General features: G+C 45.7%; 1 long non-coding RNA gene across 1 annotated transcript in view; it reads left to right on the top strand.

Moving 5' to 3' along the window:
• The window catches only part of LOC135107803 (uncharacterized), a 47,233-nt gene that overhangs the window by 13,348 nt on the left and 13,196 nt on the right, over window positions 1-20,689 (top strand). The window contains exon 2 of the long non-coding RNA XR_010271998.1: window positions 12,978-13,060. This is a non-coding gene — a long non-coding RNA (uncharacterized LOC135107803). The remainder of the gene's footprint in view (window positions 1-12,977; window positions 13,061-20,689) is intronic.

Here is a 20,689-nt window from a genome sequence, read left to right as displayed (position 1 = left end):
CTTGCTTGTGTGTGTGTGTGTGTGTGTGTGTGTGTGTGTGTGTGTGTGTGTGTGTGTGTGTGTGTGTGTGTGTGTGTATGTGTGTGTGTGTTTGTGTGTGTGTAGAGGTGGCGTGTTTTATGGCGTGTTCTTAGAGCGGCTGCTGGTCTGTTATGGCACTTAAAGCTGCTTTGTTTGAGCGAGTGTTGTTCGGTGTCCGCGTAGGAGCGGCTCTGTGTGTGTGTATGTGCGTGTGTGTGTGTGTGTGTGTGTGTGTGTGTGTGTGTATACTGAGCTGTGTTGCCGCGGTGGTGAAGGCGTCCAGGTGGAGGGGATGCTGTGGTTGTGGTGGTGAGAGTGGTGAGGGTGACGTGGTGACTCAAGGTGTTGAGGAAATAGTAAAGAAACAATGTGAATGTGGTGAAGGAGTGTCTCTCTCCCCTTTATTACCGCGGAGTTAGGGGACGCAGAGAGTGAGTCTGCCATAACTCGCTGCGAGAGGCGAGGCCCGTGGATCGTGGCTCTCCTGGCCGTCAGCTCCCATTCATCGGGGAAAAGTTGGCAGAGAAAGAAGCTCTTTTAGGTAGAGGCAGCAAAAAGGCGAGATAAAGCGGTTTGTGGATGGCGGTCCCGGTGCAGCATCACTGTTTCCCGCTGCCAGCTGTCGCCAACCAGCTGGTCTCGGCCCTTGGCTCCCGCACTCCCTCCTCTCCTGAAGCCCTTTGATGATGGCGACTGTCATTCCCAGCCGTCTGTCTTTATCTCCAGCGACAGTCAACGTGACCGGGTTTGCTATAAGTGCGATATGAAGCAGAAGCGCAGGATGTTCACAGCGGGAGAGGAAGAGAGACAGAAAGAGAGCGAAAGATTGTTGCGCGGCTGGCAGCGGCGGGCGCCTCAATGTTGGCGGCGACGACGCAGGCGGAGGACCCAAATACAAACGTCTTCATTTCCATATGATCTCCAGATTCTGTGTTTGCACGATTTCTGCCGAATTATTGCAAAGTTCCCACGATTTCATGATCTTCCAGCGGCGTGTAACTCTTCCTGCCGCCAGTCCACGCCCCCACCAGCAGGCCGCCGCCCTTGCCTGAGGCCCCACGACAATAATACTCAACAAGGGTCGGAGATCGTTACACGAGCTGGCACTGTGAGAGCCAATAAGCTGACGGCGCCAGGCTTCTCCAGTACATCTGCTACACAAGAAACTTTAAAGAATCCTCCACCATGAACCTGACGGAGATTAGCGGGGAGGGAGGGAGGTGGGGAGTGTGAGGGGGTGTCTTGAGAATTTGCAAAGGATATTCTCTTGCAAGTAGGAAAGTAAGAGCAGAATGGAATATAGCGGCGACTGTCCTTGACTTTCCTTGACTTTCCCTTTGCTCTCTCTCTCTCTCTCTCTCTCTCTCTCTCTCTCTCTCTCTCTCTCTCTCTCTCTCTCTCTCTCTCTCTCTCTCTCTCTCTCTCTCTCTCCAACTGTATGTAAATGTATGTTTGCCTGAAAAATCTTCAGGGAACACCGGGTCTGTTGGACTAGACTGCCGGCACCGTAATCATTGACATATTTTTCTTCCTTTGTGAAGTCGGGCGGGCGGGCGGGCGGTGGGTGGCGTGGGTAACAGAGTGCGGCTGGCCTGACCGGATGGCACGTGCCGTGATCACATTTTCTGCGCCACACTCCTCTTGCTCTCCTATTGGCTGGTTCTCTTCCTGCCGGGGTCCTTCTGGTACACTCACGCCCCTGCGGACGCACCAATGGGCGGGGTGGCTGTCGCGGCCGGGGAAGGAGAGGGTCCTGGCTCTCGTTAGTGGGGCGGGCGTCCTCCTCACTGGTCTTGGCTTTGGGGACCCGACAGCCACACTGGGAGCCTCACAGCGATGAGTGTCGTTATGGCCGCATGAGGATCCTTGTTTCCTCCAACCCAAACACTGGCACCAGTAAGAGGCTCAGGCGCGGCTGCAGGAGTGCCGTGGAGGGGGCCACTTCCCTCGAGAGTTGGTCCTTCTCCTCTGGTCTCTTTGTCGCCACTGTTAATGAATGCCGCCAGAAAGACGCTCAGAGTGCCGCTCGTCAACCCGGCGGCGTTCTCCCTCCACAGGTGATCTTTGTGAGGCAACAGGGCGCTCCCTCCCCTCCCCCTCCCTACTCCCCCTCCCCTCATCCACCAGGCTCGGTTCTTTTTATTGGCCTGCAGACGGGAAGTGTGTCCTCGGCAGCCAATGAACTACTATGGCCTGAGCTGTGAGGAGTTCATAATTAGTGCACTAGTGTGTGTGTGTGTGTGTGTGTGTGTGTAAGGGAGAGAGAGAGAGAACATGCATACCCCTTTTTATCCCTTGGGTTTAGAATACCTGAATACCTACTTATGACACACACACACACACAAAAAGAGAGAGAGAGAGAGAGAGAGAGAGAGAGAGAGAGAGAGAGAGAGAGAGAGAGAGAGAGAGAGAGAGAAAGAAGACAAACAAACTTATTTCCTCTCCAAAGCATCACACACACTATCACTAATAACACAGAGTAACACATAACAAATCCACAATCACACCTCCTCACAATCATCTTCTATCACATAACCCGATACACATCACCCTTCTCATCACCACTAGCATGTTGAATTGCTCCTCCTTCTCCTGCACCTTCCCTTCCTCACCCTCCTGCTTCCTGCTCTAAAGTTTTTTTTCCTCAATATACTTAGGATTTACCCAGAAGGTCGTCTTGACAACGCTGCAGCAGGTGGTCAGGGGCACGCCGGCCTCCCCTCGCAGTCATCCCTCGCATTGCACATTACATCGATTAAAACAGTTGACGGGGAGGAGTGCAAGCAGGAAAGAGAGTCCGAGGAGAGAGAGAGAGAGAGAGAGAGAGAGAGAGAGAGAGAGAGAGAGAGAGAGAGAGAGAGAGAGAGTGGCTGGCGAGTGTTGACGTTTTCTGTCGCCCAAGAAAGAGAGTGAGAGAGAGAAAAAGAGTAAGGTTAGGATGTGAAGTAAGGAAATAAACCACGCCTGTCTCCGTTCTCTTCCTCACACTTGCAGCACATCCTCCCAAGGCCCAGGTCTCCATATCAGCCTAAGGGACGGGAGCAGTGCCCTAGAGGCAAACACCACCTCCGTCAGAACAAAGGAATTCAACCTCTACCGTCGGCGAGTTATTTTTACTCCGCGGCGAGAACTAGAATAGCGAATGCTGTTCCCCGTGCCGTCAGGTGCACACGCTCGCATAATTACAGGTGGACAAGCAGCCTAATTGTTGAACTCACGGGTAACCATCGATCCCATAGTAAGAGGGAAGCCTGCAAGGAGAGCGGGGAGAGGCGGGGGCGGGGGGCTCGGGGGCAGCGCGGGAGAGTGACACGTCCCTCTCCCCGCTCTCCCAATCATGGTTACGACTGTGACCGAGGGCGGCGCTAGCACCACTCCCAGCACTCGCCAGCCAGGGTTTATCCCCTCCTGAAGACACCCGTGCCCGGGCCTCTCCGCCTTGCCTCGCCTCCACGGGGCAGGAGTCGCGGCGGAGCTGGCTCTGGTGTGTTGCTGGGCAGCGCAGCTCGACAGGATGGGTGGCTGGGGATCGCTCCCCTGCCGGCGTCATTGTACCTCTGGCAGCTCCGTGGCCGCACCGATCACAATCGTCATGGAATCCAAGAAAAGATGGCGGACAGACACACATTTTACACAGTCGTAGAAACTCGCTTCAACGAATAATCAGGAAGTATTGGTGATGTATTGTTACCGTTGCGGGGCGGGGGGGACACATGCTTCCTCTGACGGATGACATACTCACCTGGCCAGTAAAGCTTGCGATTTTTCGTATTTCGTTTATTGATCTCGCGGATGCAAGGTCGTACGGAGATTCTGCGCCGATCACCCAAAGTTTACACAGATTGCAATGGTTGCATATTGCAGATGGCGCGGCTGCTTCCCAGTAGTGGTCTGCAGTGCGCCAGCTGCCTCCGCTCTGCCTGCCACACACGTCACCGAGGCTGCCAGCTGCCGATGAGTGCCAGGATAAAAGTTTAAAGTTGTTCATTAGCCTTGACTCCCGCCCTGACCAACCCTACCTTGCGCCCTGCCTAACCCTGACCAACCCTGCCTGACCCGTGTGTGTGTGTGTGTGTGTGTGTGTGTGTGTGTGTGTGTGTGTGTGTGTGTGTGTGTGTGTGTGTGCGTGTGTGTGTGCGCTGTGCTGAGAGGCCTTATAGCTAATAATCGCTCGCGCTCCGCTTTCAGCACATTAGAATTTCTGGCGTCTCGTATTGTGCTGCACGGTTTACATTTAACACCAACACAACACTGGCGAGGGTTCCCAGGAGTGTGCGGCGGTGTGATAGAATATAATGAAGAGCTCAAGTATTGGATGCTGCTCAGTGCTCAGGTAGCGAAAGGCCAGAGTTGTGACTTCATTTAATTAGGCACACACAGGTATAATAGTCAGGCACACGAGGCAGACTCAACAGGTAGGCTGAACGCCGCTCGCACACACCACGCATAAATTATTGCAGGCGTGTACACAGGACGCAGCGAATGTAATCACGCGGACCCTGGTGCAGAAATACATAAAATTAGCTACGAAGATCTTTGAGCACGAACTCTCATATAGAAAAAAAACTGTACTCACACGCACGCACGCACACGCACACACACACACACACACACACACACACACACACACACACACACACACACACACACACACACACACACACACACACACACACACACACACACACACACACACACACACACACACACACACACACACACACACACACACACACACACACACACACACACACGAGGCTGACAGTCATCCATCCCGCTGCCACTGACTCTTTCCTCTCTCCTTTCCTCTCCTCTCTCCCATTCTCATTTCCTTCCCTCTCCTCTCTTCTTACATCCCCCTCCCCAGTGCAGAGTGGCGGGTGGGGGTCGGGGGATGGCAGTGCTCCATCAAGGTGGCTGTGCTGGCGGCGGCAGGTGGGGACGTGGCCGAGGGTGCCCCAGGGAGCGCTCCGCCACACCAACTCTCACTCCAGCCCTCACTCCCACGTCTTCCTCCAGCAGCTTTCCGGAGAAAATACCCACAACTCTCCTCCCGCGGCCGCCCCAACACTCTTCCGCACTCCCGCACGCTGTCACGCCGCTCTCACCCGCACCCCGCCCCGCCCCAAGGCCCAGGTTGGCTCGGGGCGAGAGAGAGCATTACCCTCTTAGTTGGTAAGCTCCATTTCCTGCAAGAAGAGGCCGCCAGGATTATAATCGCTAACGAAGATGCAGGAGTCTGACGCCAATGCGAGCCGCTCTCCTGCTCCTGTTTTTTGCCTCTCCGGCTGATAATAAGGCAAAAATAATGAGGTGAGTAGCCGGGTCTGAGAGGGTCTCCCCGGCCACAGGCGCAGACCTCAAGTGGACGATTTTTCTACATCTAGTTAAAGGGATAACGTACTGCCGCGGGCACTCAACGCAACGTTGCTTCGCCCAGGGTACACCAAGGGGCTTTCTCACTTACTCCCTTGCCTCTGTTCCTTCTGCTTCTGCTTGTGTGTGTGTGTGTGTGTGTGTGTGTGTGTGTGTGTGTGTGTGTGTGTGTGTGTGTGTGTGTGTGTGTGTTTCTATTTTCTTCTTCTTCTTCTTCTTCTTCTTCTTCTTCTTCTTCTTCTTCTTCTTCTTCTTCTTCTTCTTCTTCTTCTTCTTCTTCTTCTTCTTCTTCTTCTTCTTCTTCTTCTTCTTCTTCTTCTTCTTCTTCTTCTTCTTCTTCTTCTTCTTCTTCTTCTTCTTCTTCTTCTTCTTCTTCTTCTTCTTCTTCTTCTTCTTCTTTCTCCTCCTCCTCCTTGTCTGACCATAATTTCTCTTTTCTTTTTTATTTACCTCTTATGTCTCTTCTTTCTCTTCCTCATCGTCTTTCCGACTCTCCTCCTCCTCCTCCTCCTCCTCCTCCTCCTCCTCCTCCTCCTCCTTATCTTCTTTCCTTTCCTCTCGTCCTTGTCTGATGATTTCTTTCTTATTTTTATTTTTTTGCTAATGTTTTATCCGCTTCCTCTTCCTTGTCACACTGTTTCCCTGCTTCCTCCTTCTCCTTCTCCTTCTTCTCCTTCTCCTTCTCCTTCTCTTCCTACTCTTTCTTTTTCCCCTTCTCCCCCATCCTCACCCTTCGTCCCTTCCCCATTCTCTAACTCCTACTTTTCCCCTCTTTCCCCTCCCTATTCTCCCCCAATTCCCTAACCCTTTTTTCCCCCAATTCCCTAACCCTTTTTTCTCCTCACTATTCATTCCAATCCCCTCTCCTCCTTCTCCCCCCAACTTTCCCCCTACTCCCTAATCCTATTCCTTTTTCCCTTTCTCTCCTCCTGCATCCTCCTTCCCTTCTCTTTCCTCCTCCCATTCCCAAACTCCTACTTCCCCCAACGCCCTTCTCCACATCCTCCCCCATTACACCCTCCTTATCCCCTCCAAGCCTCCCAACACTCCTCTAACTTCTAACACCACAACCCAGCACAACACAAGGCACAAAATATCTCATGATTCAAATATTTCATCCCTGCGTCCAATCTTTCTCGCGGCGGCAAAGATTTACACGCTCGGTCCAACTTTACGTGTGGATCTTAAAAAACCGTCAGGCAGTCGCGCCGCCAGAATTTTATCATCCGTAATCCAGGCTAATGACCAGCTGCCACTCCCCTTATTGTCCTGGAGTTGATGTGGCGGAGTGCTGGAGAGATAAGCGGCGCAGCGGTGGTGGTGGTGGTGGTGGTGGTGGTGGTGGTGGTGGTGGTGGTGGTGGTGGTCGGTAGTAGTGGTGGTGGTGGTGGTATAGTGTGTGTGTCTCCATCTCAAGCCGCTTGCTGCAGAGTCTTATATACTTACTTGTCTCACTTTGGGAAGGTGTACGTGTATAACAGTGAGTCTTTTCATGGGTGAGTTCGTCTGGGTTGCGTTGGGTTGCGTTCGCTTCACCTTGGTAGCTACTTCTTCATTTCGTTTTTCCTTTCTTTTCCTTTATTCTTGTCTTGTTATCTTGCTTCTTATTTATTTTCTTTGTTATTGTTGTTGTTGTTGCTGTAATTATTTTTCTTCTTCTTCTTCTTCTTCTTCTTCTTCTTCTTCTTTTTTTCTTTTTCTTTTTCTTTTTCTTTTTCTTCTTCTTCTTTTTCTTCTTCTTCTTCTTCTTCTTCTTCTCTCTTCGTATCTACTATCTTGAATTAATCCTCCTCCTCGTCCTCCTTTTCTTTTCTTTATTTTCATCATCACACTAATAAATTTTACATAAAATATTCCTCACGCCCACTTCTCAAAAAAAAAAAACACTTCAACCTCCTTTCAACAAATAAATAAATAAAAACCTAAAAACACATAACATAAAAAAAAAAAACGAAAGAAAAACACAGGTAATATATACGTTTCTGATTACGTGTTTAATGTTCACCTGTGACGCGCTAATTAAAGGTGTGTGCCGGTCACTAGACGCCGACAGTAAGTAGTCACGCGACCATTAGGCGAGAGAGAGAGAGAGAGAGAGAGAGAGAGAGAGAGAGAGAGAGAGAGAGAGAGAGAGAGACACCTTAACTGTTCCTCCCCGCGACATCCTTTACGGCCCAAAACAAGAAGTCACTATGTAAATTCTGATACATATTCAACAGGATGGTTACCGACTTTTATAACTATGTACTTTGTGTCTGCCTAAACGACTCGGGGGCGGCGATATCCGGGCGAGGGGCATTACACAGCCATGTCCTCCAGCGAGCCCTTAATCGCCTGCCTCCCTCCCAAGCCACCAATAGCAGCCTAACTATGCCCAGCGGCCCAATCAGATCACGCCCCTCGCTCGCCCTCCAGCCGTGCAGTGGAGATGGAAGTGCGGTGCTTTAGGGTGTTCTGGGGGTGTTTTTGGGGTGTGCTGGGGTGTCTATTAGGAGTCGTGGACTGGAGTGTTGAGGTCTTTGTGTCTTCACTGTGGTGTTCTTAAGTGTCTGTTTTAGGTTTCGTTGTGGATTTTAGGTGTACTGCAGTTGTGGTGGTGTTTTTTGTGTCTTTTTTGTGGATTTTGTGCTGTATGTTGTTGGTGGAAAGTGCCTATTTCTGTTGTTTTTGTGTCTTGATTCTAATGTGTGCTGGGAGTTGTTGATAGAAAGTGCCCATGTGTGTCTTCTGTCGTGTTCCTATTGCGTTTATCGATCACGTCACGCCAGGCAGTCTACAGGTGTTGTTTGCCTCAGAACCCTCCATTAAACCGTCACATTTCGCGGCCGGTGATTACGTTAAGTTTCCCTCTGTGCCACAACCCAAGATCCAACCAGACGCGCCGTGCCCTCGAGCCCCCTTTCACCTAGCGCCGCAACCCGGGAGCCGCGAGGAGCGAGCGCCCCGTCCGAATCCTCTTCATCCGCGATCAGTCCTCATCTCCTCGGCGGCTCACCTGTTCCCTGCACGTCTCCAGAAATAATGGCTCACTTTGCCGGCGTCTCTTTGTGGCGGCGTCTCCCTCTCCCCCTTCCCTTCCCTGCTGTGTCTCGGGGCGGCTTATAATGAGCTCCGTTTCTAGCATAAACCTTCCCCCTCGCGCGGCGTCTTATCGACAAACAAATTTCCCGCCATCCAAATCCTGCAGCGCAAGGTAAAAAGAGGTCACATTTACATGCAGGCGGGAACCCATCTGTAGGTAATGTATTGGTCCCGACTTTCCAACTTGAACAATAACCGTAATGATGCTATTTGGAAGGGATGGAGGGTTGGTGGTGGGCGGGGGGAGTAGTAGGACCCTGAGGAAGACCCAGAGGACCCCCCTAGTAGGAGTAGGACCCAGTGTTGAGCATCGGGTTGGCTTGATATAATGGCAACGGGGAAGGCGCGGCGTCGGTGGTTTGCGTTTGTAAAGGATTTGGAGTTGGCGGGGAAGGAAAACGGATTGACGAAGTAAGTGCTGCGTGCAAGACAATTTATGGCGCCATCTCGCGTCGCCAAGTTGAGCTGCACTTGTTTATCACCGACATATTGTATCCCCGGAAGATGAAATTTTCCTCTCTCTCTCTCTCTCTCTCTCTCTCTCTCTCTCTCTCTCTCTCTCTCTCTCTCTCTCTCTCTCTCTCTCTCTCTCTCTCTCTCTCTCTCTCTCTCTCTCTCTCTCTCTCTCTCTCTCTCTCTCTCTCTCTCTCTCTCTCTCTCTCTCTCTCTGGAAATAAAAGATACATGCTTAGGTAAATAAATGAATGAAGAGTAGTGAAGTCAGAGAGAGAGAGAGAGAGAGAGAGAGAGAGAGAGAGAGAGAGAGAGAGAGAGAGAGAGAGAGAGAGAGACAATTAGACAGGCAGACAGCTATAGACAAAAAACGAAAAGAAAAAAACAAGAAAATAAAAAGTAACAAATTTTAAAGATAGAGACAAGAAAATCAGAAAATCAGCCAGGAAATGAAATCATCAGAGGAAAGAAGGAGATAAAAAGATAAAAAAAAAGAGGAGGAAAGTGTAGATGACGGAAGAAAGGAAGGAAAGAAAAGAGGGGAGAGGGGAGAGAGGAGGACTACCCCCCCACGGTGGATATTAGGCCAAATGGCGCCAAGTTGTATGTAAATTGGTGTTCCTCGGTGTGATTCTGGCCACGCGGTGATTCCCTTTTTACTAATTAGGGACAAAAATACAATCTGGACGTCGAGTGAAAAAAAAAAATTGTGGAAAAAATGATGAGTGAAAGTAAAAATAATGTGAAACCACTTGGATTTTCTTTCATCTCTCTCTCTCTCTCTCTCTCTCTCTCTCTCTCTCCTCTCTCTCCTCTCTCTCTCTCTCCTCCTCTCTCTCTCCTCTCTCTCCTCTCTCTCTCTCTCTCTCCCCTCTCTCTCTGGTAATGAAAGATACATGATTAGATAAATAAATGGATAGAGTAGTGGTCAGAGAGAGAGAGAGAGAGAGAGAGAGAGAGAGAGAGAGAGAGAGAGAGAGAGAGAGAGAGACAGAACAAAATCTTTCCTCCTTGGTCGAGATCAAGGACGCGAGACTCAGCCATCGACCATCGACTAAGTTATGATGTTTGTGCCCTCCTCCTCCTCCTCCTCCTCCTCCTCCTCCTCCTCCTCCTCCTCCTCCTCCTCCTCCTCCTCAAAGATCTGCTGAGTTTTTCGTCATAAATGCATTAAAACTTTGGCCATTAAGCACATCCTACTATAGGGGCTGGTTTGTTCTCTCCCAAACTAGTAACTTCGCGACCTGGCGTGATGGCTCATAGAGAGAGAGAGAGAGAGAGAGAGAGAGAGAGAGAGAGAGAGAGAGAGAGAGAGAGAGAGAGAGTATCAAGGTAACGTGAAAGATACTGATGATTTTAAACATTTAGAAAATAATATCAGGAGAAAAAACAGTTAAAGAAAAACTGAAAAGAAATAATGAGAAAAAAGGAGAGAGAGAGAGAGAGAGAGAGAGAGAGAGAGAGAGAGAGAGAGAGAGAGAGAGAGAGAGAGAGAGAGAGAGAGAGTAAAGACAGGGGAAGGAATGGAAGGGAAAGGGGACGAGAAAGGAAGAAATAAAATAGATTGAGGGAGCGAATAGGTGCATGGAAGGGAAAGAAAAAAAAAAGAAAGAGGGAAAGAGTTTGGGTGTTTGTAGATAGAAGGGAGGGAAAAGGAGAGAGAGATACAGCAATAAAGGGAGAACGTGGAAAAGTAATTGGGGAGGGAAAAGGGACAAAGGATAAAGGAATTGAGAAATGTGATAGGGACAAAGTGAGCAAGTAAACGACGAACCAAACTGAGTAAAAGGGAGGATGAAAAAAAAAAGAAAATAATAAATAGATGACGAAGGGGAAGAAATCAAAGAAGACAAAATAAATAAGAATGAAAGGAGATAGTGAAAGTATAGAAAGAGACAAATAAAAAAAGAAAGAAAAGAGTAAAAAATGAAATGAAAAATAAAAATGATAAAAGACGTGGAGGGAAGAAATGGAGGATAAAAAGAGGAAGGATAAGACTGAGTAATGAGACGAAAAAAAAAAAGTAAATGTTGAGATACAAAGGGAGAAGAATAAGAAAGAAAACTGATTAAAAAAGGGAAATGGAAGTAAAAATGTCAACAAAACAAAAGAAATAAAGAAAAATTAGACAAAAAGAAGATGGAAAGAGGAACTAAGAAAAATGGAAGTGAAGGACAGAAACAAAAAAGAAAAAAAAGGAGGATCACAGGAAGAAGAAAAATACTAAAAGAAAAAAAACAAAAAACAATCAGAGGAAGTAGGAAGCGAAACGAAGAGGAGTGAAAGTGGGAGATAGAAAGAGACGAATGAAAAGATGGAAGAGCAGTAGTGGAAGAATAGAATAACCAAGAATGGACGAGGATGGATGGAAGAGTGGAGAGATGAAGATGGATGAGTTACAGGAGACAGACAGAGGAAGAATGGGATGCTGGGAGGAGGAGGAAGAGGAGGAAGGCACGATGCTTTGAGGAATGGAGGAGGAGTAGGAGGAGGAGGAGGAAAGAAATATGGGAGTAAGGAGAGAAATATGTGACAGGAGAAGGCGAAGGAGGAGGAAGAGGAGGAGGAGGAAGGGAGGGAGGGGGGATGGATACAGTAGGAATGGATAGGACAGAAAGTAACGAATGAGGAAGAGGAGGTGGAATGGAATGGTAAAGACAAGAACAGAGCAAGGGAGAGGAAAGAGAGGTACACAATAAAGACATTCATTTTAACATGACGCATTATGACACACACACACACACACACACACACACACACACACACACACACACACACACACACACACACACAAACAAACAAACAAACAAACAAACAAACAAACAAAAATAATCACATGAAAGAAACCAAAAGAAAACGTGGAACAGACACAAAACCATAACAAAACAACAAAAATCACAAAGTTACGAGAAAGAAAACAAAACAAGAACAAAAAACAAAAAAAGCAGAGAGAGAGAGAGAGAGAGAGAGAGAGAGAGAGAGAGAGAGAGAGAGAGAGAGACCAAAAACTCAAAACCTTGGGCTACACTTCGGGGACTCTACGCTGGGCTATAAATTATGCAAAATGGAAATCCTAGTAAAGGGATTAGACCAGTCCAACAATAACGGGGGCGCGAGGGGCGGGTCTGGACGCGGAAAAATGGGCCCCTGGAGGATTCAATATTATAATGAGCTGGAGGGCGCCAAACAGATGACGTAGTGGGCCCGACTCTCCTGCGGGGTATTGGCGCCTTAATTTACTAGCGGGAGGGCGTGGGTGAGGGCGTGAGGGCGTTGAGGTGGCTGCGTTACACTGGGATGTATGTGATAAGGGTGGAGCGGCAAGATTTAATGCTTGATTTGAAGTGGACTACCGGACTGGTGGAAGAGGTGGAGGTGAAGGTGATGGGGTGTTCTTCTTTATGGTGGAGTGGTGGAACGGTGGAGCGGTAGAGTGGAGAAAGGAATGAGATGGAGATGAGGGAGTGTTCTTCTGTATAGTGGACTTGTGGAATGGAGTGGTGGAAGAGGTGGGTGGAAATGAGGATTTTTTTGTATGGAGTGGTTTAGTGGAAGAGTGAAGGAGTAAGGATGGTTGGAGTAGAGTTTAGTACGTCAGTTCGTGTCTCTCTCTCTCTCTCTCTCTCTCTCTCTCTCTCTCTCTCTCTCTCTCTCTCTCTCTCTCTCTCTCTCTCTCTCTCTCTCTCTCTCTCTCGAAATGAAGGAGTAGGGTGGTGGGAATGAAGAGTTTATGGAATGGTCTACTGAAGAAGGAGTAGATGGAAATATGGAGCGTTTTCCCTCATAATAGGTCACCTTATACTGACTTTACTTTTTTTTTTTTTTTTTGTATAATGAAGGCTTAGGTTCCTGTTATTTACCTTCCTTTATTATGAACCTTTTGTATAGTTTGTTTGTTTGTTTTTCTAATGTATATGAAGGGAAATACTTATGTGTACTACATTGTCACAAACTTGTTTAACATATTCCTTTTACACGTTATTGTTTATGTATTTTATTGTAGTTACCGAGCTTGAGTACTGACCCCCGTTTTCTTTTTCTTTCAGTCTCCTGTGGGTGCCTTGCCAAGACTTGCCACTTCCCCACGTCCTTGAAGTCATTGCTCTGAGTCGTGGCTACACTGTACAAGGTAACGTTCTTGATTCTTCCTTGTCCCCTTAGCATATACACTATGTACGTGAATCAGTGTTATTGAAAGGGAAGTATGATAAATTGACTTCTCGCTCAAGTGATGCTGTGGTGTTACTTCGTGCTCTGGAGAGAAAACGCGCATCCTTCAATGGGTAACTTAAAGAGAGTAGTGGTGGTGTTGCGTTCATTCATGCCTCCCCTCATTCAAGTACCGCACACTTCTGTAAATTGTAACTTGCAAATAGTAAAATGGGGTGAGGACTGAAGAGAGATAGAGGGAGAGATAGTTAGGGTTACACACACACCTGGTTTATTTTTATGACTGCATGAAAATATGGTATCTAATTAAGCGTGTGTATATAATTACTACAGTAGTAATAGCTTATTTTGTACTGCTTATTAATATTTCTGTTTATTTGAGTGCTACACACATTAGGTTTATTTTACATTGCTGCTTTAAAATGTACTATTCAATATAGCTCGTGCATAATTTTTTACAATAGCAATACATATCAACATAATTTTATGCCATCAGCTAACGTTTTCAATTCATTTACGCTATAAAAGCAAAATTCTCTATCAACACAATCATTTGGCGCTTCTCTTGGTAACAGAAAAAACATTTGCTTAGCCTCAGGCCCCGCAATTGTTAATGTCTTACTGTTTTCATTTATTTATTTTTTTTAATGTTCCAGATTAACTAACGTTCCCAATTTATCTGCGTTATAAATCATTAATTCACTATCCTGTACATTCCTCCACGTACATCATTCTTATACTACAAACAAACAAACAAACAAACAAATAATTTTAACCCTTTCGCTGCGACACAAAACAATTAGCAACACCAGAAGCAATACGTGAAGTCTTTATAAGCATCTACAAGAAAATTAGCGATGAAAAAGAATACATTTTGCAATTCCTTCCCAGTTCAAAGACTGGACATGGCTGTAGAACAAGTAAAGATGTCTCAAACTGGTAATTAGGGAAAGGTGTACCAAGTGGCAGTCAAAGGGTTAAAGAACACCTTATTTACCTAACTGAAGCACAATATCTCCTCCTTATCCTCCCCATGAATGCCACAACACACCAACACATCAACACCAAGGCACTTAAACCAGGAACACACCATCAACACCACACCACAAGCACCACAATTCTTCTTAACGACACCGCAAATAACAACTCTTCCTGGCTACCCCTCTAATACTACAACACGCCGACACCACGAGCACACAAACCAAGAACACGCCCTCAAAGCCACACCACCAACACCACAACCCTTCTTCACCCACCCCTCTCAACCACAACTCTTTCCTAGCTTTCCCTTTACCACTACAGAACCCAAACTTACCAAAAACCTACACCAAAAGATAAATAAATAAATAAACAAATAATAAAATACGTCAACACCACGCCACATACACCACACTTCTTCACCAGTCCCTCTTCCCCTTTAGCACCACAGCACACTAACACACCACCGGCACCTCAGGGTTATGTGTTATTGTCCGGCTATTATTACCAGGCCCAGCACATTACCGCACGGAGGGGACGAGGGGGCTGAGGGGGAGCAGTGGAGGCGGGAGTTGTGTTTGTGTTGCAGATTACAGGAGGCAGCGGCTGGGAGGGTGGCATTAGCTGTCGCATAAAGCAGTTGGGTAGGAAAGTACATCTTCATTGTCACTCCCGGTCGATATAATTACGGGATTCCTCCTCCTCCTCCTCCTCCTCCTCCTCCTCCTCCTCCTGGTGCTGCCTTGCCTCGTCGTGCCGTTGTGAAGGACTGGTATTGGTCGTGTTTTGTGTGTGTGTGTGTGTGTGTGTGTGTGTGTGTGTGTGTGTGTGTGTGTGTGTGTGTGTGTGTGTGTGTGTGTGTGTGTTCCTCTCTCTCTCCCTTCATAGGATTATCAAGAATGGAAATTTGAGGCTTTTTCCTCTTTTCTTTTGTTGAATGTTTTGTAAGGTGTGTATTTTCTCTCTCTCTCTCTCTCTCTCTCTCATCTCTTCTCTCCTCTCTCTCTCTCTCTCTCTCTCTCTCTCTCTCTCTCTCTCTCTCTCTCTCTCTCTGGTGTTGAAATTAGAGAGAGAGAGAGAGAGAGAGAGAGAGAGAGAGAGGAGAGAGAGAGAGAGAGAGAGAGAGAGGCTGAGGATGATGGACTTTGTTTATTGCACTTGATGTGATACTGCAATATACTATCAGAGGACATTTTTCAGGGTACCAGGTTAAATATTTTTCAACCTTCCCGTATCTACTCCATTTTCCCTTCCCTCCTCCTCTCCTCCTCCTCTCCCTCCTCTCCCTCGCACCACTCTATCCTGAAAACGGAACTCCTAAATCAGTGGTTCAGACCGGCCGCCAGCCACGCCATTACCGTTAATGTGACCTGTTTCCTTCCCACCCCTCACTCGCCCTCACTCGCTCTCACTCCCCCTCATTGACGAACGAACGCCCCCTCTCTTAGACTCACAACTCTCTCTCTCTCTCTCTCTCTCTCTCTCTCTCTCTCTCTCTCTCTCTCTCTCTCTCTCTCTCTCTCTCTCTCTCTCTCTCTCTCTCTCTCTCTCTCTCCACTCTTTTCTTGTAAGGGTTTGTTGTGTCAGTGAGTTCGGTGAATATTAAGTTACCTTTGGTACTCAATTAGCCAACTTGATTAGAATCCTCCTCGCTTTTCTACCAAACGATTAAAACTTTCCTATTTTACCTATCCTAACCTAACCTATCCTTTTAGAGCCCTGTTGCCTTTTTCTGCTGAGTTAACCTAACCTAACCTAACCGATTAAAACCTTTATTTTTGTTCTTCTAACCTAATCCAATCTAACCAGTCCTATCAAAGCTCTTTATCCTCTTTATGTTGATCTAACCTAACCTAACCTAACGTTATATTACATTGCGTTACATTACAGATTATAATCATTGCCCCCTTTTCTAGTCGACGTTCTAGGAAGAATAAATTAGCGAATAATTTTTTTTTTTTTTTGTCTGGCTTTTGTAGCCCTTGTCCAGCTTCCTTTTGCACGTGAAAGCAAGTAAAACAAGCGGAACAAGTAACTTTGAGTCATATATTCCTGGAAAATGATTGGTAATTTGAGTCATTTGTCACACATAACGTAGAGGTTCTTTATTCCCCTCCCTGTTGGAAATTGGACCTTCTTTAACTACGTATTTGGTATGTTATTATAGACAAGGTGTGCTGTGTTATTTTAAGTGGCCTATTTACAGGATTAGCTAAGACTTAAAAATAAAAACGAGCCTTTGACTCAGTGATTTCACATTAATTCCGTTTACTGAAAATGCAGGAGACCATATAAGTATTCAAAATACCTCACTAATATCTGTCGGTGAAGTTTTTGTGATACGCGAAACAAAGACGAAGAGGGGACAGTAAATTGTGAATAAGAATTAAAAATACCTCATTACTCTTAGAAAACATTCTTAAAAAAGATTTATAACATTCTTTAAAATCCTCAAAGTTCTCATCTTCTCAGTTGCAGGAATCTGAACAAAGGCGAAAAAGAGACAGTAAATTGAGAAGAAAAATTGAAAACATGCCATTGCACATAGAAAAAAAAGTCGAAAAAAAAAAACATTACATTCGCTATTATCTTTAAAAATCGCAGAATCCTCATCTTTTGACAAACAAGAACATTCAAAACATCCTCCAAAGAACACACATCCACAACCTTCTTCAGAACCCCAAAATCCTGATCAGTTACAGGGACACGGAGCCTTGATTACACTGCACCTGAATCGCACCGCCACTCCGCCCTGAACATATCGAGACCTGGAACGGGAGGCAAACGAGCGGCGGGAGAAGGGAGAGCCATTGTGGAGGGGAGGTATTCGGCGGGTAATGGGCGCGAGGAGCCGCCTGTAGCTGCCACAGAGGGAGGCGGAGGGTGGAGGAATGTCGTGCTGGAGCGACATTACATCCAGAGCCGCACCGCCATTATAGCCGCACCTGCTGGACGGTTCACTCGCCCCACCAACACTAAAAGCCACTACACCGCCCGCCGCGCCGCCCTGCTAACCCTTTAGGAGACGGGCCCTCGCTTCCCCGGCCTCTCGCCATGACGAGTGGGACCTCCGCAGCCTTGAGAGTAAATACTGAAAATATGTGCGTCCATCGTTACACAAACTGGGAGCGAATAAAAAGTTACAATCCCTCTGCCATTTTCTTTCTTTTTTTTTTTTATGATATTTCTTTTTATTGCGAAGTGTGTGAAAAGCACGAAGGTTGCTTTTATTATTTGGTCGTTTGTTTTTATTCCTCGTTGCTTATTTTTTTTAAGAGTAAATTAAAAGTATGAGTCAGATTTATTCTTTTGTTATTTTTTTTCTTTGTTGTGTTATTTTAGGAGCAGATGAAAAACATTATTTATTTATTTCCTGTTTTCTTCTTCGCTGTCTTCAGAGAACAAATGAAAACAACAAGATCAATCTATTTTATGCTTTACTGAATATTCAGATTTTCTTGGTATCATTTTAGAGAACAAACGAAAACACACGAGGCCAGATTTGGTTCCTCCTCTGATAGTTTTGCTTAGAATCCTTTCATTAGTCCTTCATCCTTTACATTCTAAAAGGCAAATTAACACACGAAGGACAATTTTCTTCTTTACTATTCTTTGCATTCTTGTGTCGGGAAATTCCACTTTTTTTTTTGAGTCACCGGGCGTCGCGTGTTTCCAGAAGACTAATTTGTGCTTCAAGGCAACCACGAGGAACCTGAGCCATTAACCACAGCCACTTGAACTTGAGCACAGCGGTTTTTGCACAGCGACTTACCTCCTTCCCCGAGACTCCTCCTTTGCCTTCGCCTCCCCCTCCACTCCCCCTCCCATTGCGCTGCTTCCTCTCATTTTTCCTCCATTCATTTTCCTTTCTTCCCTTTATTTTCTTTTATCTTCCTTCGGTTTCCTTCGCTTTTCCTCAATTTTATTTATTTTTCTTTCATTGTTGTTGTTTCTCTGGCCTTACTTTAGTTTTCTTTCGTCTTCTCTTTTCTCATTCATTTTTTTTTATTTCCTTTCTTTTCTGTTTCCTTTAATCTTCCCTTTCGCTTTTTTCTCTCCCTGTCTTTCTTTCAAATTATTTTACTTGTCTTTTCTTTCTTCCCTTCCCATCCCTTCCCTTCCCTTCCCTTCCCTTCCTTTCTCTTCCCTTCCCTTGCCACAACATTTATGCTCCTACGCGCAGCACTAGAAACAGAATCATCAAAACATCCCTTAACAAACATTCATGGAAGCATCTATACAAGAAAAAGAAAACTAGAAGAACACCATCAACACACACTCACACACACACACACACACACACACACACACACACACACACACACACACACACACACACACACACACATCAACGCATCACAATAACTCTGCCCCACTTACCGTTCTCACAACGCCACAACACCACCACAAACATCACAAACATCACCACTATCAACACCAGCACAGCGGTAGATGATTCCCTCTCCCCAAACAGGAAGTGTGAGTCTTCCTCACTGACATAAAAAAAAAAAAAAAAAGGAAAGGAAAAGGAAGAGTAAAGTTGAAGGGGAAAAAAAAACGAAGCATTCAACGAGACACGGAAATTAAGAGCATCTGTAATTGAGAGAGAGGGAAAAAAGTTAGTAGTTTTTTTTTTTCACGTGTAATTAGCAATATGTGCAGGTTAATTACTTTTGACTTCTCTGGGTCTTGGAGAATAGAAGAAGGACGAGGCCGACGAAGAAGAGAAGGAAGACAACGGAGAGAATGAGAACGAAGAAAAGGGGGAAAAAGTAAGAGAAGAGGAAGACGAAGAGAATGAGAAGAAAGAAAAGGAGGAGGAGAAGGACGAGAACAGTTAAGAGAAAGAAGACGAAGAGAATAAGAACAAAGAACAGGAGGAGAAGGATGAGCGAGAGTAGGACGAAGAGAATGAGAACGAAGAAGATGAGGAGGAGGAGGAGAGGAGGAGGAAAAAGACGAATGGAAGACGAGGAAAAGGAAGACGAAGAACGAAGAGAATGAGAACGACGACGAAAAAAAAAAGAAGAAAAGGGAAGGAGAGGGAAGAAGAGAAAGAAACGACGAATGGGACGACGAGGAAGAGGAAAACGAACAACGAAGAGAATGAGAACGACGACGACGAAGAAAAAAGAAGAAAAGGAGGGGGAAGAAGAGGAAGAGGAGGAGGAGGGGGAGGAGGGAACTAAATAACCTCCATGGAGCCAAAATCCCGAAGGAGGAAGGAAAATGCATGTGCGTTGTAATTCTGGAAGCACTTTTCTTCCTGGCGGAGACCCTGCCGCCTACGACCTCCCAAATGCGCCATCAACGGGCTAAAACTTTTTACCCAGCGCCGCCTGCCTCCTAAACGTCCCCAGTTAAAGCAGCCTCGCGCCCTAATATCTTTATGATTCTACACTCTCACTTTATTGGAGATTTCTCGGCGATTCTTGCTTTATTTCCTTCGCTCTGACTTATTTTTTTTCTTTGTTGGGGAAAGGGTTATCGTTTTGTTATCTGTGTTTTTTTTTCCTCTGCTTTTTTTTCGTGTTTTATTTTTTTTTTTTTTTTTTTTTGTGGGTAGAGAATTTTTATCTATTTTTTTTTTTTGTTTATGTGTTTTTTTCCATGTTTTTTGGTGTTTTTTTTTTAATGAGGAGTCGAAAATATAGTCTTTTTGTATCTAAATCATCATGTTTCCTCTGCCACCACCACCACCACCACCAAGAGTCACCTGACCAACTCCCAGGGCGCCCCGTAGACCGCCACCTTATAAAAAAAAAAAAAAAAAATGCTGGCAACACGATGGTGAAAAAACAATATTTAGCACCTCAGCTTAACCCCTCCTGAGATTTTTCCCCCTGGCTTTCTCTCTCTCTCTCTCTCTCTCTCTCTCTCTCTCTCTCTCTCTCTCTCTCTCTCTCTCTCTCTCTCTCTCTCTCTCTCTCTCTCTCTCTCTCTCTCCTCTTCTTTCCCTTTATCTATGCTTATTCATTCCTTTCCCTTTGTTCTATACGTAATTTTTTTCGTTTTCATTTTTTTGTTGATTTTGTTTTGTTTTCTTTCTTTTTTATATTGATTTCTATTTTTAACGTATTATTTCTTGTTTTCTGTTTTGTCATCTTTTTCTCAGCTGTCTTTTTCATCGTTCTTACTTCTCTTCCGCTTATTATTTTCATTCCATATTCAAATACCTTGATAGATGAAGAAATAAACAAAAAGGCAAATAAATAAATAAATGGATAAATAGACTGATTGATTGTTAGGGCTAATTGGTTGATAGATAGATAGATAGATAGACAGATAAACCATTTCATTCCCCTCCACAAATCAGACAACAGGATCCAAGCTACAGTCATTACCTCTTTCTCAAACTATACCACAACTTACTGGGTTTTTCTTGGCTTGGTGTTTTCATAATACTAATAATAGTTTCAACAGGGATTCTGCATCGACGAAGACAGAAACAGTCATGAAAGCCTTCGGAAATAGTTCTAGTGAGAGATCAAAGTGGTAAACCTTTTTCCTGGTATCGTCAAGTCTTTGTTTATATCCAGAGCGTTGTAAAATAAACATGTAAATAAATGAAGTACAATAAAATAGAAGTAAATGTCATCTTTTCAAAGCT

This window comes from Scylla paramamosain, chromosome 16, assembly GCF_035594125.1.
Source record: "Scylla paramamosain isolate STU-SP2022 chromosome 16, ASM3559412v1, whole genome shotgun sequence".
NCBI classification, from domain to species: Eukaryota; Metazoa; Arthropoda; class Malacostraca; order Decapoda; family Portunidae; genus Scylla; species Scylla paramamosain.
This window is presented reverse-complemented; position numbering and strand designations above follow the sequence as displayed.